We start from the raw sequence: 15,410 nt of genomic DNA, 5'->3' as shown, positions 1-15,410 counted from the left end.
ATCTTCAGGGTACTAGAATCACCAGCTCCTACCACGCAGGTCATATCCAAAAACGATTCATGGTGTTCCAACATTCAAACTGCCATGCTCAACAAGCTTGACATTATGCAATGCAGAATGTAAACTAACCAGGACACATTGTCCTTACCCTCAGCCACACCCAACACTAACCCCCCTGCCCAACACTTCACCCTCTTTTCCTTCAATGATGTCACATAACTCAAAGTTCTCACCTTCCTGAAACACCTCAAACCCTTGAACTGCAAAGGGGATGACTGTTCAGCCACAATCATTAAAGATTGTGCTATCACACTAGCCCCATTTCTCACACAATCATTAAAGACTGTGCTATCACACTAGCCCCATTTCTCAATGCATTTATCAACACATCGTTTGCATCAGGATTGTTCCCCTCTAGCCTAAAGGATGCCTGGGTACAACCACTTCCAAAAAAGCTGTCACTTGACCCTACCTCCCCAAACAACTATAGACCCATAACCATAGTCCCTTCCCTATTAAAAATCCTCCATAAAGCTGCCTACACTCAGGTCCAACACTTCCTCCAAACCAGCCATATCCTGGGCCTACGTCAATCCAGCTTCAGACCTGGCCATGGCAAAGAATGTGCCCTCCTTGACCTAAAAAAACAACATGATGACTTAAAGGATGCATACAAACCGGCCCTACTCCTCCTCCTGGACATATCAGCTGCTTTTGATCTAGTCGACCACAACATTCTCTGTCACCACCTTACTTCCTCTGCACACTTCGCACCTAATGCCACAGCCTGGATCAGATCACTCCTGCAAGGTAGATCCATGAGAGTTTTCTCAGATCAGGTTTGCGCAGCTCCCGCCATCATAAACTGCAGAGTCCCTAAGGGATCCTGTATATCACCCACTCTGTACAACATTTTCACTAAGCCCCTATTTCACAAAAGACCATTGGTATAGCCTACACTAAAAATGCTGATGACACCCAAGTCCTACTTCCATTATCTGGTAACTACGAAACTGACGCCAAGGCCCTCAACTTAGCATACTCTACTATTCAGGCCTGGATGTCAGCCAACCGCCTTCTGCCTCAATGGCAATACGACTGAAATCCTCCTAGAAGGTTCCCAAGGAACCCTAAACAAACTCGCCAACCAATACACGAGGTTCACAATCGACAACATACAGATCCCTGTCTTCCCATAGATCAAAACCTTCGGGATCTACCTCGATGCCACCCCCTCCATGTCACGGCAAGCCAATGAATGGTGAATGAATGAAGGCTTGGTTGGATGAACACCAAGACATTGTCATGAACCATGGACATAGCCCCTTCTGGTCTTCCTGGTCCTGGTCCAGACGGAGGGTGTGCTCCTTGATACTTCCAACATGGCCGTGCCCAGTGCCGTGTTCCGTACTAGCCTGTACGTCGGACATGGCACGTTCTATAAATGGGCCACGCCCCCGCGCCTCTGCACGTCTCAACGCTATCTCTAGGAAGTGTCTCGATGTGTGTGTGCTGCTCGGCGTTACCCTTCCAAGTTCCTGGCCAACTCCCTTATTCCTTCTTCCCTTTTCCACTTTATTCAAGTATCTCTTACCTTTCTTCGATCCTCTTCCTGGACGTCCTGGAACACGCGACTTCCTGGAACTTTGAACGCTCGCGCTGGAGTCAGACTCGACTCGCGCGCACTTTTACAAGTCCCGGTCCGGCCGGGAGGAGGAGTCCTCCGCAGAACGCCACAAGAAGAGAACTCAGGTGAGCCGGGGGGAAACCTTTGACAGATTGAGACGCCAAACGATCAAACTGATACCGCTATGGAGAAAGCGGTCCAGGACCTCATGCGCGGCATGCAGGAGCTAACAACCGAGGTATAGAACTTAAAGGCAGAGAACGCAGCCTTGAAACAATTAGTGCTGTCCCGTGACTCTGCCAATAAGGAAAGCGTGATACTGGGTGGAGTGGTAGACAAATACGATGGCTCGCCAAAATCCTTACGTGGATTTCTGGATTCCTGCTTGGTGCATTTTACATTCAAGCCCTATTATTTTTCAACTTCCAGGGCCAAGGTGGGCTTCATAATCGCCCATTTTCCAGGGAATGCGTTATCTTGGGCCACTCCCCTAGTGAACTCTGGAGACGTCCTCCTGGACGATTATGATGCATTTATCCAGGCACTCAAGTCTATGTTTGACTGCCCCGAACAAGTATTCAGTGCCCAGGAACGCCTACTTGATTTTCGGCAAGGATCCCAGGATATGCTAACGTTCGTTACTAGATTCAAACAGCTGGTAAACGAGGCTGATTGGGGCCCTGAAGCAAGTTTCACCTTATTTCGCAGGGGTCTAAATGACGATATCAAGGATGAATTAGCCAGAGTGGCTCGCCCCAGTTCGTTTCAGGCTTTGGTAGATTTAGCCTTACAAATAGACTTTCGTATTCAGGAAAGAAGGGCTGAAAGGAAAAAGGCTAAGACTGCCTTTCAACGAACCCCTCCGGAGTCGACTGTGAAATCCGATCCTGCCTCAACCCCTGATAACGACTCCGAACCAATGCAAATAGGCGCCTTTCGTGGGCCAATTACTCCACAAGAAAGGATGAGAAGAATTCACACCGGCCTGTGTATGTATTGTGCCTCAGACAAGCATCTCGTTAGAGAATGTCCTTTAGCCCCTCCACGGCGTTCGGGAAACGCCAGCTCCCGGCCCTAGATGGAGCGAGGTTTCGGGAGAAACATGTCTGCTCCACATCAATCACATCCTTGAACTCTCCTGGACAGAATAACATGGTGGTGCTACAGGCCTTTCTATCGCCCTCCAAGGACAAGACCTATCCCATACTGGCCCTGGTGGACTGTGGAGCTATGGGAACTTTCATTGATCAAGACTGGGTTATCAGACATAAAATACCATATGAGTCACAGAACATTAAACAGCCGGTAGAAGCAATTGATGGGAGACCTCTCTCTTCAGGACCCATAACCCTACAGACAAAAGAGGTCTGTCTCTCCATAAACCACCACCAAGAGCAGATTACATTCAACATCATCAAATCAGCCCATTACCCAATGGTTCTGGGTATGCCCTGGCTTCAAAGACATAATCTGTACATTAATTGAACAGCAGGGTCATTGTTTCTGGGCTCTGAGTTTTGTATGTCCCACTGTTTATCCCTGGATCTCTCCTTAACACCAGCTATTGAACATTCAGGAGAGCAAAAAACCTCACTCATGGTTTCCAACATTGTACAAGTCCCAGAGTTCTACCAAGGATATACTGATGTATTTTCGACTGCCATAGTCCAGGATTTACCCCCTCACAGACCCAAAGATTGTGCCATTGAGACAGATCCCTCGGCAGTAATTCCCTTTGGCAGAATGTTTATCCTTTCAGAACCTGAGAAAAAGGCCCTCCGAGAATACCTGGACATCATTTTGGAAAATGCCACCATAAGACCCTCAAAATCTCCAGCGGGTGCCTCATTGTTCTTCGTCCCTAAGAAGGATTCCAAGGAACTCATACCCTGCCTCGACTACCGTGGTCTAAATCAATGCACCCTCAAAGATCGGTACCCTCTGCCTCTGATTTCAGATATCCTGGAAGCTGTCAGAGGCGCCGTAATATTCACGAAGTTGGACCTCCGGGGTGCCTATCACTTAATCCGTATCCGGGAAGGGGACGAATGGAAGACCGCCTTTAGAACGCCCTTTGGTCACTTTGAATATCTAGTCATGACCTTTGGATTAGCTAATGCCCCTGCAGTTTTTCAACGTTTCATGGATAGGGTGTTTTCTGACATGCTTTTTCTCTTTGTCATTGTCTATCTGGACGACATTTTGATTTATTCCAAGGATCCCTTGAAACATGAAGAACATGTCATGGCGGTACTACAACGGCTCAGTGAAAACAAGCTCTTGGTCAAACCTGAGAAATGTCTTTTTCACGTGACTTCAGTTCATTACCTTGGATTCATCCTTAGCCCAGAAGGAGTTGGAATGGACCCTTCAAAGGTAAAGGCCATACTGGCCTGGCCTGCTCCTACATCGGTGAAACAGGTTCAGTCTTTCTTGGGACTTGCTAACTTTTATCGAAAGTTCATTCCTACCTTTTCTGAGCTCGTCCAACCGATCGTTGCTCTGCTGAAGAAGGATGTTCCCTTCATCTGGTCTTCCTGGCAAGAGAAAGCTTTTCAACGCTTGAAGACAAGATTCACGCAAGCCCCCGTCCTGGCTCAGCCTGACTTAGATCGCCCTTTCAAAGTTGAAACGGATTCCTCCAACCATGCCATAGGAGCAGTGTTGAAACAGGTGCTTGAGGACAAGATGGACCACCCAGTGGCTTACCTCTCTAGAACCCTAACAACCAGCGAAACCCATTACTCCGTCCTGGAAAAGGAGCTGTTGGCAATCCGCCAAGCCTTCACAGAATGGCGACATTTACTCCTGGGTGCTAGATATCCAGTCCAGGTCCGTACGGACCATCGAAATCTACAAACTCTCCAATCTATGGAGTGCAGGAACAGTCGTCAGGCGCGTTGGGCCTACTTCTTCGCCCAGTACCAATACCAAATCACTCATGTTCCTGGATCACAAAACGTGATTGCGGATGCCTTGTCCCGATGTCCTGACTATTTAACCACTGAAGATAGGACCTATCCTACAATGTTTCCCAACAAAATCTTTATAGCTCAAGCGATCAACCTCTTGGAAGAGATTCGAGCCAAAACCCAGTCCTCTGACCTCTGGAAGGACGTCTCTAGGAAGAATCCCTGGAATTTAAGAATCAAGGAAGGATACTTATTCAAGGACAATGCCTTGGTCATTCCCACACCGAAACTTCAACATAAAATAATAACTCTCTGCCATGATACTTTTCATTCTGGACATCGTGGTGTAACCAACACGCGCTGTCTTACACAAAGACAGTTTTGGTGGCCAGAAATGAAATGCAAGGTACAAGAGTACATCAAGATCTGTACTGTCTGCAGTCAGAATAAGCACGACAATAAGAGACCGGCGGGCCTTCTATTGCAACCTACACTGCCAACAAGACCATGGGAATGTATAGCTACAGACTTCATCGTGGAATTACCACCTTCCCGGTGTTACACGACCATCATGGTAACCATAGACTTGTTTACTCATATGGCACATTTCACGCCTCTCTATAAACTTCCTTCCTCTTCAGAGCTCGCAGGAATTTTCCTAGAACACATTTTCCGTCTTCATGGACTCCCTTCCAAGATCATATCGTACCGAGGAACGCAATATATTTCACAATTCTGGAAACTTCTCTGTCGTGTTCTAGGGATTCAACGCGCTCTTTCATCTGGATATCACCCACAGACCAACGGGGCCACAGAAGGTGTTAATCAAACCCTGGAGCAATATCTTCGTTGTTTCGCAACCAAGGTACAGGATGATTGGTCCCTCCTTATACCCTTGGCCTAATTTGCCTATAACAATTCAGATCACTCAGCGATCAACGTTAGCCCCTTCTATTGCACTCAAGGTTTTCATCCCTCCGTGTTACCTTCAGTTCTACCACCTCCAACTCCAGTACCTTCACTTGATTCCTGGATTGAAACTCTCCTCAACATCCACAAGGAAGCCAAGGAACAATTGGGAAAGGCCCAGATTCGCACTAAGCGATATGCTGATTCCAAAAGAAGACCAGCACCCTCCTATTCTATTGGTGACCAGGTCTGGTTGTCCTCGAAACTATTACCACGACATCTACGCCCTAACAAGTTAGCCCCCCAATATTATGGTCCATTTTCCATAAAAGAAATCATGAATCCTGTCTCTTATCGGCTCAAGCTACCAGACTCCTGGAAGAGAATTCATCCAGTTTTTCACACTTCTCTACTCAAACCCTACATCCACTCCACCCGGAAAACCGGCAGACCCAGTCCTGTGATTGTGGACAATCAGCTGGAATATGAAGTATCCAGAATATGTGACTCCAGGTACAAACGGGGTCGGCTTCAATACCTGGTCGAGTGGAAAGGCTATCCTCCTAGCGAGAGAACATGGGACCCACTATCCAACCTAAACACCCCTTGATTGCTGAGAAGATTCCATCTCATACACCCTGGCAAGCCTGGTGAGATGGGGTTTCGGAGGAGGCATGCTGTCATGAACCATGGACATAGCCCCTTCTGGTCTTCCTGGTCCTGGTCCAGACGGAGAGTGTGCTCCTTGATACTTCCAACATGGCCGTGCCCAGTGCCGTGTTCCTTACTAGCCTGTACGTCGGACACGGCATGTTCTATAAGTGGGCCACGCCCCCGCACCTACACGCGTCTCAATGCTATCTCTAGGTAGTGTCTCGACGTGTGTGTGCTGCTCGGCGTTACCCTTCCAAGTTCTTGGCCAACTCCCTTATTCCTTCTTCCCTTTTCCCCTGTTTCCAGTATCTCTTACCTTTCTTCGATCCTCTTCCTGGATGTCCTGGAACACGCGACTTCCTGGAACTTTGAACGCTCGCGCTGGAGTCAGACTCGACTCGCGCGCACTTATACAAGTCTCGGTCCAGCCGGGAGAAGGAGTCCTCCGCGGAACGCCACAAGAAGAGAACTCAGGTGAGCCGGGGGGAAACCTTTGACAGACATCAAGGCCACCTTGGGCTTGGATGTGCATACAAACAATTACAGAACTTGTGAAAGAACAGAACTCCTGTCTCTAGTGAGGGGCGAGAACATTCAAGACATCAGTCGTTCATCGAATGATAGTATTTTAAATGCAGTAAGACTTCGAAATGATGGTCTGCCGTCATGTGGACAGATTTAAATAGACAAAAGGATGAGTTGTATCGAAACGAAGAAGATGAAGTATGCTATACTCCCTCTTATTCTCAAGCACAGAGAACAGTTCCAAAGCCAATCTTCAAAGGGCTAATTGACTGGCAAACTGTAAGAGTGATAATGGAAGACAGATTCATTGCTGGGAACCCATGGTTATGACCAGCTCACTGGCACCTGAATTCTAGTCTGCATGCTGCTTACGCATGTCAATATTACAGAGGGTTACAAGAGTGCCAACCAATTATAGAGGGACACATAATAGAGGGCTCTATAGTTTGTGTAACCAATGGGACGTTGTGTATTTGATGCCATTCAGAATGACCTTCACTAGGGGAGGGCCTATTTGCCCATCTGATGTTAGATATTGAATCACTTTCTCTGATTAGTATGGAATGTATGCTTAGATGTTCCTTATGAGCCTATCACCATTCCAAAGAGGTTTTTGTAGTTTGCAACGTAGATAGACGTCAATGATGACGAGTTTGTAGTACATAACCTGTTTTTTCTATGTGTTGAATTAAGTGTGAAGATCAAGCAAATGCATTGATGTTCGTTGTAACTCTCTATTTCAGATAATTGAAATTAAAACAGTCGTATTTTGCCAACTTCCTCAGTCAGTTTTGATTATTGATGTTTGAGTATATTCTGCATCTCCATCCATCTCAGAGTATTTCTAACCCGTCTTAAAGGGCTGGGTCAGACAACCCAGTTCACATAGTAGCAGAGAGATGATGGTTAAAAATCCATCGATCTAGTAAACTTTGGGGTCCCGGTAATATCGGACGTCCTCCGCCATTTAGCTGAAAGAACATAAAGCTCCTTGTAGATAGCGGCCGTTAGTTTAAAATAAATCTTGCAAGTACAGGTGGGAGGGGCCTCTCATTTTCAAGCTAAAAATCCCTTCCCGACATTTACAGGAAGCTGAGCGGACTGAAGGCTGAAGCAGCTGGTTTAAGGAGGAGATGATCCCGATGGTCGAAGATAAAAAAACAAATGGTGAGTAGGCTTAGTGAGGTGGCAAACACAGGGATTTAAGTAACGGAGGGTTGTTTGGGGATTTTATTATTTATTTGAGACGATGAGCATCAGAAGTGTGAGACGATGAACATCACAGTTTAAGGTATATAGACAAAGACAGATCTTTAGTTAACCTACGTCAAGGATGTTTAGAAGGAGTTTGTCCTAAAATCCAAGTGGATACATAGGCTATGAATGACCAAGGTGGCGCTAAAGAGGACAGCTCATACTCCATCGCAGTCATTTTTAGGGGCAGAAATAGTCACAGGAGCGTGGACTAAAGTATGTGTGGGCCAGCCAGTCTATTGGTATTGTCTTTTTGTCTGTCTACTGTATATGGGGTATGTGAAAAAGAAATGAAATAAGTGAAAACAAGGAAGAAATATGATGGAAATATTGACAGTTGAAATGTTATGATTTATATATAGTCAACTGATGGTGGCTTTTTGAATAGCTAGATTAAAGTAAAAGTGGTATAGAGGCTTGGAGTGCGACGAATGGTGCACACTCACATTGTGTTATTTTCTGGAAAGTATTTAATCTTTGTAAAAGTAATGGTAAATAGTGACCGTCAATTGTGACTAAGTCATGATGGAGGATATTACTCCCCTTACACACTTGTGCAGACAGCTGCCAAAACACGCACTCAAGCTTAAGCAATACAGTGCAGAATGAGTTAAGGTACAGGAGACAAAATATTCATGCCATGGCCACAAGTGGGTTCAATGTCCAAAGCGGACCTGCTACATATGATGACATATTTGTACGCAGCATATACGGGGAAGAAGTTAGAAAAAGGTTAGCAAAGTTAGAGCGCTGGAAAATGTACCAGGAGGAACGGGAAGACCCGCCGAGTGAGGACTGTATGTTTAACCAGTGCAAAGAGGGGGGTGAAGAGCCTTCTGCACCCGCTACCATGCCGAAGTAAATGGCGATAGTATGACAGATAAAGGATTATATCCTTTAAGTTGGTCAAGTGGCACAGCGAGTAGAGTGCTCGCTTTGACATCCGTGTAGAGCCTGCTAACGCAGGTTCGAATCCCAGCAGGGCCAAACTCAGCCTTTCATCCTTTCGAGGTCGATAAATGAGTACCACACCGTGGGTAATAATAAACAGCGCTCAGATACCTGAGGGTTCGTAGCACTATATAAATGCGAAATTATTATTATTATTATTATTATTATTATTATTATTATTATTATTATTATTATTATTATTATTATTTAAGAGAGCTTAAGGCAGCGATGAGGTAGAGTAACCCAACAAATACATCACCTGCATGTAGCAGCGATGAGAGTGCTGAAAAGACTCCAGAAAGAGATGTGGTTCCTAAAGTACCATGGGACAAGGAAACAAGTGATCAACCAGGACTGTCTCTAGATATAGAGAAAGAGATAAAAAGATGGCATGGAGAGAAGGACAAAGCTGACGTGGTAGCGCTCATACAGAATTGATGGATGGGCGGTCAGATATTGCTCAAACTTGATGGAAAGAGCATTGAGGAAGTAAGGCAGAAGGAATATCAGGACGAGCAAGATAAAAAAGATAAAGAAGGAGAGTGATGATTGAAAGAAGACAAGGTTAAAAGAAAGAGTAGACAAAGACGGGAACAGCTGTATCAAGATGAACAATTGAGAAAGCAGAGGAGCAAAGAAAGTATGACAACAGGCAGAGAGCCATTGAAGATCGAGATGAGCTAGAAAAGAAAAGAAAGGAAGTGGAAGAACAGAAATTAAGAGATAAAAGAATACAAAGACGAACCGGATGATGAGGTGGATAGGGCAAATGAGAGAAGAGAGGTGAAAAGACAGAAAGAGGAAAGGATGAGGGAAGAAGCATGGAAACGAAGAGAAGTCGATGAGGAAATAGAATGAAAACGAAGGCAATGGGCACGAGACATTGATCGCATAGAGAATGAGTTAATGGAACCTGGTCCACAAGTAGCATGGGAGGACCTAGAAGAGTTTGTCCTGACACATTAACCTTTTCCAGGGCCGTCTAGAACATGAGGACCAAAAAAGAATCAAAAGGTAAAGGAAAAAATGATTGTTTCAAATGTACACAGTCGCAAGGCAAAGAGGGAAGCTTATTTAGCCTCTAGCATAGAGCTTTGCCTTTGGACAAGCTGACTCTGAATAGAGACAAGAAAGAGGGAAGTCACACAAGTTGGGGACAGGATATGTTAGACAAAGATAGAGAAAACTTCTGTGAGGAGTTGGGCGCTAATGTACATGGTTCTGAAGAGTGTTCTCCTACGGACAGAGAAGTAAGATGGTCAGATCTAGATCTATGTAAATCTTGGGCGTCAGAGTCTCTGGCACGGCTAGATTGACCTAAAGGGCAATCCAATAGTGTGAGGGGGGACTCGCCACCTTATGTGAGTAGACTAAGGTCATTGCCATGAAGAAGACAGTGCTGAACCATTGACCCTGCTATGGACAGACAGACAATGGGAGATGAATGCGATTTTGGGATCTCACAGTTCCCATTGCTAGAGAAAGGAGGGGTCAGACCACAATACAACCATGGACCGAAATGGATAAGGATAATTTAAGGTGCAAACTCCTGAGTTTATCATCGGGTGGCAGAAAATGGATCTATTAATTAGCAAAAATGACAGGAGGAAATGTGCTAGCCATAGGGGACATAAAGAGTCTTCTACCAGCTATTGTCACGCCTGGACAACTCCAAGGAACTCTCCCATGATCCCTCCTCACCTCTTTCTTCTGACAATCTGGTCAGAGTCTCTTTCTTCCCTTTTCTTCAGTTTCCACCTCCTTGGCGCCTCAGGCTCTTACTCTTCTTTTCGCATAAATAAGGAATTGGCTCTGCCGGAGGCCACCTTGGCAGGATATAAACACCTGACCAAAGGGAACCCCAGGGAGCCAGTCTCCAGAGCAGACAAAAAGCACTTGGCACCAAAAAACCCTGCAGTTAAGAGTCCTTGGGAATGACACAATCTCCAGGAAACACAGGTAGTAAACTCCAATGGGATCCAACTGGAACAGCACAACAACGGAGGCAGGAAGCAGCTAGAGGTATGAGCATTGAGAATGCTACAGATTGTACCTGTAGTAAACCTGAAAGTCAGGCGGACTGAGGAAAAAAGGAAAAGTAATGTCAGAGTGATTGCAGTATGAGCAGGAACTCAGAGAAGGAAAGTACAGACACAGATGTGAAAGAAAAACCTTTCCTTGGGAACAGCAGCAAGAGAGGTAAGCGGAAGAGCCAATGAAAGGAAAGTAAGAAGGCGTACCTGTAGAGCGGTAAACAGATGAGACGTAACTCAATGAAACTGAAGCCACAGAGATAAAGAGTGGCGAAAGTATGAAGGCAGGACGGGAAAGGCAACAGAATGAAAAGGGTCAAGGCGGGTACTGGAGGAACCCCTGAGTGAAGCGAACACTGAGGAGCAGGAGGAAAACAGCTCGGAGAGCTGCAGCAGGTACCAGGAAGAATGATATAACACCCGAGCTGTGACTACGGCGTGTTGTTATAGCAACCTTCCTATGCAACGGCCATGTTGGGAGAGGACTAGGCCACATGTATTCCTTCTCAGATAGTCATTCCCAGAACCTGATTCACGCCCAGTGATACAGTGTGTCCTCCATGAATGCCACAAACGCCATGGCTGCTGCATGACAGCTGTACTTGTGGAGAGAGGTGATGACATTTGGAGAAGAGCAGGATACGGAGGCGTCACTGCTCAGAATACTGCTCATGATGGAGCACTGTTTAACAATTGTAGAACGGCAGTTTGGAAAGCGCTTTGAGTACAGTATATGGATACATCGGATATGCGCACTATAAGGGCACGCAAAATGCAGGAAGAAGAGGATCAGTTGATTTATATTCAGAATTTCCAAGAGCAATGGAGCTTGGAAACCACGAGCTGTGGGGAAATCTATACCTGTATTCTATCATATATTAAGTCAAGGGCTACCAGATAAGGTACAGAGACAGCTCAAGAACCTGATGGGTATGGAGGTGAAACCATGGCCAGAAATACCGTTGACAAAAGCGCATCATTGCCGATAGTTACGAAAGAAAAATCAAAAGAAAGAGGAAGGTAGGAAGCTTGGAGAGGCTAAGCTGATACAGAAAAAACTATCAAAGTATGCTATAGAAGGGGCAATGTTAACCAGTGGGGAGGGGCCAGGATTGCAGCAGTAACAGGTATGCCACAGGTGAATAACCAACGGCTTTTCGATCAAGCAGGGAATGCATTCACACCACGAGGTAGTCAGTCGAAACTTCTGCGGAAGAGGAGTATTTCAGAATAATCAAGGGAACATTCAGAGTATACAGAATGATAATCAGGGCATGCATGGAGGGCAGATTCGAAGACGTCCTCCTGTATGTTGGACATGTGGAATAAAAAGGCATAAAACACGAACATGTGTGAGTCAAGGGTATATACAGAATGGGCAGTTCTCAAGAGGGAGGACCGCTTTTTCGCCTGCATATGGCACACAAAATAGGGATGGGTTTTCCAAGATCGAATGGTGTATCAAGCACAAGCATCGAGAATACAACAGAATTTGCAACCAGAGCAAGCACCATTGAGTCCTTCACAAGGACAGTCACAGCATGCACCCATGCAGATACAGCAGAGTGCAAACACAGGATAGTAACTGACTCCTAGGATAGGGTATGTCACAGTCGAGGGAGGGAATCCTTTTACGGGAACAAGGATAACGATGCACCCAAAATATAACAGCTCACTGGGTGACTTGATGTGTTCAGTACTATCCGTAATGCCAAATCCCCAAGAGGAAACAAGGGTTGACGTCACAATAGGAGGCAAATCCTTTTATTATTTAGTAGACACAGGTGCAACTCACTCATTTATATGGGAAGGAAAACCCTTACTCTCAGGTAATGCCATGAATGCTCAAGGTTGAACAGGAGCTACAAGTAGAGTTATTTTTACTGAAAAATTGCCAGTCTCTACAGGAGAATGATATGATATGATAGGTTATTTATAACGCACTTAATACCCAGAGGTTTCTAAGGCTGTCCAGTCATTTGGTCGACTACAAACTGGTCGACTGCAATTTGGTCGACGTCATTTGGTCGAAAACCAAATGGTCGAATTTTTTTTTTTATTTATATATGTGTTTTGTGGGTTTTCGTGTAGAAAAAAAAAAAGAAAGAAAAAAAAGGTGGTTGGGGGGGACCCCCCCCGAATTTTTTATTTTTTATTTATATATGTGTTTTGTGGGTTTTCGTGTAGAAAAAAAAGAAAGAAAAAAAGGGGGTTGGGGGGACCCCCCCAAAAAAAACAAAAAAGGGGTAAAAATAAAAATAAAAAAAAAATTCGACCATTTGGTTTTCGACCAAATTGATTCGACCAGTTGTCCAGTCCACCAATTGTTTTCGACCAAATGACTGGCAAACGTTTCTAAGTGCAAGCCTGGGGATCTAACCTGTACTGCTCCATGTCGTCTTGCTTCCAAATCGTACACGTTGCCCCTGAGCTATACTCCCAAGACTGTGACATGTCTGTGCCTTTGTTGTATTCAAAACAGACACCAGTCAATATAATGGGTCGAGATTTAATGACGAAGTTGAACATGATGATTTCTTTTACTGATGATGGCATTGTATGTTTGACTCCAGGCCTATATGATTTAAATGCGAGTGAATACATTATGGCATTTGCAGGGCAATTAGCGATAAGAGGAGTACTGTTAGAACCAGAAGTGTTTCATTATGGGGTGTGCATTTTGCTAACATGGATGCCTGGTTTAGTAGGTAAAACCATGAGAATACCTGATGAGTTTCTCTTTAGACCAGAAATTCCCATAGACGAAGAGGGGGGGACAGATATTTCCCTTAGAGCTGCAAGCAGCTGTAGTGCGAGGGGTCTTGGCTGTGCTCGTAGGATTTGATGAAAATGGCAGATCCTGGAGCACAATAATTGCTATCAGAGAAGTTTACAGATTAACTGACATCACTGATGAGGACATGTTTAAAGATGACCCATCTGATGACAGAGTCGTGTTCGACATGAGCATTACATATTGGGTTAGATCCAAAAAACATGAGGTTCCACAGAGAATAATGAAAGTGAGACAGAGACCTGTATTCTTTGATGAAGAGATGGTGAAAGTGGCAGTTTCTTTATGGACCACGGGATCTTATGACACGGTCCCTTTTGTGTATTACAGTGGGATTTTGGACCCATTCATGAGGCATCACTTCCCCCGCGAGCAGTCTCTGGCAACAGCCGCGTTCGTAATTGAGAAGGCTGCCAGCATAGTAATGCGGTGTTCCATGATGACGTTTGTTGAGCATGCATTATTTTTTGTTTTGGAAAAGTCTAAGGGTCCACTGACCTCTCAAAGAGCTTCTGCTTATGAGGTGGTTATATTGAATCCGGCGATTAAAATAGTCTATTGTAAAATGGTGAATCCTGCCACGTTTGTAGCTGAACCTCTGGCAGACGATGAGCATGCACATGATTGCTACAACTATGTGGAGTACTATGACGAGATTCCAAGGGTGAATGAAAATGCTCTAGCAGCTGGGGAGATTCTCTTTATTGATGGTTCTTTGAAAATCAATGATGGGAAAAGATATTCAGATGCAGCTGTGGTAAGGCACATGGCTAATAGGGAATTTGAAGTATTGATAAGTGCATGACTACCATCTACTTTTTCGGCTCAGGCTGCAGAATTAGTGGCACTGATAGTCGTGCTCAAGAAAAATGTAGACCAGGAAGTAACCGTGCACAGTGTGATGTCAACAGTACACACAGGACTAGCACATTATGCCTATTAAAAGGGATTGGAGCAGTTAAGATTAAACTGAAACCAGGAGCAATTTTGCCTTGATCACAACAGTATCCAATGTCTCAAGAGGCAGACAAAGGTATTTTTAAGACAATATCCGCCATAATGGATCAAGGCATTTTAGTGACATCAATATGATGCAATACTGTGTATCATGTGAAAATATCAAGGGGGCATTGTGGCGTTTAGTGAAAGACATGCACCAAATTAACCAGATTGTAGAGGCTAAGTTTCCCCTAGTTCCTAATCCAGCGACGATGTTATGTTTTAACCCTGTCGAGGCGCGATATTTCACTGTGATTGACTTAAAAATGCATTCTTCTCAAACGCATTGCATAAAGATTCTCAAGATCTGACGTCATTCACATTCAGACAGACTAAGTTCAAAAGTACGAGATGACCTCAGGGGTACTGTAAGTCTCCATCGATTTTCAATAGAGTCAAGCAAATGGACTTAAGCACTATTGCTTTTCTGAGTGTTTTGTTGCAATACGTAGATGATATTTTGGTCTGCAGTATGTCAGAAGCAGAGTGCAGACATGACTCTGTTCAGCTAATGATTATTTTATCAGAAAAAGGATAAAAAGTGGACAAAGAAAAATGTCAGTATTGCCAGAAAGAGGTGTTACACATAGGCCAGTTAATTTCACATGAAGGAAAGAAAGTTACACCTGAAAGGGCTGAGGCCATTTGAAAACAGCAAAACTACACACGGTAAAGCACATGTGCAATTTTTGGGACTGTGCAACTATGTGATGGCATGGGCATTTCATTGCAGTGCATACAGAAGGTCATTG

Source organism: Ambystoma mexicanum, chromosome 11 (assembly GCF_040938575.1).
Source record: "Ambystoma mexicanum isolate Mex_15411 chromosome 11, UKY_AmexF1_1, whole genome shotgun sequence".
In the NCBI taxonomy this organism is placed as follows: Eukaryota; Metazoa; Chordata; class Amphibia; order Caudata; family Ambystomatidae; genus Ambystoma; species Ambystoma mexicanum.
Note: the sequence above shows the minus strand (reverse complement) of the source record.